This window comes from Scyliorhinus torazame, chromosome 14 (genome assembly GCF_047496885.1).
Source record: "Scyliorhinus torazame isolate Kashiwa2021f chromosome 14, sScyTor2.1, whole genome shotgun sequence".
NCBI classification, from domain to species: Eukaryota; Metazoa; Chordata; class Chondrichthyes; order Carcharhiniformes; family Scyliorhinidae; genus Scyliorhinus; species Scyliorhinus torazame.
The window spans coordinates 162,767,292-162,769,675 of NC_092720.1; the positions used below are offsets into that span (position 1 = coordinate 162,767,292).

Here is a 2,384-nt window from a genome sequence, read left to right on the forward strand (position 1 = left end):
AGTCATTTTCTTTTAAAGGTAATAGAGTCACAGAGCTTTACAGCACAGAAAGAACCCCTTCGGCCCATCGTGTCTATGCCGGCCATCAAGCGCCTATTTATTCAGCATTTTACAGCTGTTGGTCCGTGTGCAAATAAAGATGGTAGTCACTGTATCAAAATTGAGTTTGTGAGAGTGTTCAAAGAAGTTCGTCGTATGGAGTGACAATGTGTGGGAATTATTGAGCGCACTTACCTGGCAGGGGAGAGTTAATGATCAGGCAAAGTGATTTCCCAGGGTAAGGCTATCCCTTTGCACTCTGGGTGTGCTGATGCCCACGCGACCTCCAAATGCGGGATACTTGATTGCAGAATTGCTGGTTGTGGAGAACTGTGTTCGCGCTTCCTCTGATTTACAAATCAAAAATCGAGTTTATAATTTCAAACAAAGTTCTGAAGCAGAATCAATAGACAAGTCACTTTAACTGTGTTTCTCCTTCTACACTTGCTGCCTGGCCTGCTGAGTTTGTTCCGCATTTTCTGTTTTTATTTAAAACGCAAATGGCTGAAGGGTTATTCAATCGTAATAGCTTTCCACCAAAAGCACTCAGCAATTCTGTAAGGACTAATTAACAGCCCCCCTCCCCTGCACCCCACCCCCCCAACACATACTCAGCAGGCCTGACAACATCGCTGTGAAGGCAGAAACAGCAAGTATGTACTGAAAGACACTGTCACTGTTAACAAACTCCTAAACAACGCTCTTATTGGATTGGATTTTGTTTATTGTCACGTGTACCGAGGTACAGTGCAAAGTATTTTTCTGCGAGCAGCTCAACAGATCATTAAGTACATGAAAAGAAAAGGAAATAAAAGAAAATACATAATAGGGCAACACAAGGTACACAATTTAAATGCATGGACACCGGCTGTCGGAAGACCTGGGAGTTCAGAGAGTGAAAGAGGCCGATGTCCTGGTCTTTGCCTCCCTGGTAGCCCGGAGACAGATCCTTTTAATGTGGAGGGACTCAAAGCCCCCAAGAGTAGAGACCTGGGTTAGTGACATGGCTGGGTTTCTCAGTCTTGAGAAAATAAAGTTTGCCTTAAGAGGGTCACTGTTAGGGTTCTCTCGGAGGTGGCAGCTGTTCATAGACTTTCTCAGGGAAAATTGAAATGTCAGCAGATGCAGCATTCCGTGGGGGGACGGGAGTGGGGGGGCCGGGCGGGTGAGTGTTGTATGGTTGAGGTGTGTGAGGATTGGGTCGGGTGGGGAAATGTCTTTTCTACTATTTTAATGTTATTGTCTTTTATTGGTATTGTTATAAAAATTTTGCAAATACCTTAATAAAAACATTTTTTTAAAAAGAGTAAATGTTTTATTGCCGGCTGAGGAAAGGTCAGACGCCTTCAATGTTAACTTTGTTCCTCTCTCTCTTCACTGATGTCACCCAATCTGCTCAATATTCCAGTATTTCCTCTTTTTATTCCAGATTCCCAGCATCCAGTGTTTTGGATTTGTATTTTTTGCGGGTGTTGCTCACAAAACCTAGTCTAGAAGCACTAGATGGTGGTGGAGCAGCTGGGTTGAACCCTGGGAGCTTCTAAGCAAAATAGAGTCCAACAACTTCGCAAAGACTCGAGTGGAGATTAGGTTGTTAGACACTCATGATTCCAAAAATGTAATAATGTTTGTTTTAGGCACAGGCATTTTTAACCATCTTGCCGCTCAACTGAAAACACCGAGGCAGCACGGTGGGTAGCACTGTTGATTCACAGCGCAAGGGTCCCATGTTCAATTCCTGGCTTGGGTCACTGTCTGTGCGGAGTCTGTACGTTCTCCCCGTGTCTGCGTGTTTGCGGGTTTCCTCCAGGTGCTCCGATACCTCTCACAAGTCCCGAAAGAAGTGCTTATTAGGTGAATTGGATATTTTGAATTCTCCCTGTGTGTTCCCGAACAGGCGCTGGAATGTGGCGACTAGGGGCTTTTCGGTAACTTCATTGCAGTGTTAATGTAAGCCCACTTGTGACAATAAAGATTATTATTAAATAATCGCTTACCCGGCAATGTGGAAAATTACCCAGGTGTGTCCGGTACACAAGAAACGGGTCAAATCCAACCCGGCGAATTACTGCCCCATTAGTCTACTCCCAATCATCAGCAAAGTGATGGAAGGAGTCATCAACAGTGCTATCAAGCGGCACTTACTCATCAACAACATGTTCACGGACACTCAGTTTCGGTTCCTCCAGGGTCACTCAGCTCCTGACTTCATTACAGCCTTGGTTCAAAAGAGCTGAATGTCAGAGGTGAGGTGAGGTGAGAGTGATTGCCATTGATATCAAGGCAGCATTTGATTGAGTATAGCATCAAGGAGCCCAAGCAAAACTGGCGTCAATGGGAATCAG

General features: G+C 44.8%; 1 non-coding gene across 1 annotated transcript; it reads left to right on the forward strand.

The window, feature by feature from the left end:
- The first annotated feature begins 226 nt into the window (after nucleotides 1-226).
- Nucleotides 227-390, forward strand: LOC140390903 (U1 spliceosomal RNA). Its single transcript, XR_011934948.1, has one exon. It is a non-coding gene; the product is annotated as a U1 spliceosomal RNA (small nuclear RNA).
- The last annotated feature ends 1,994 nt before the right edge of the window (nucleotides 391-2,384 follow it).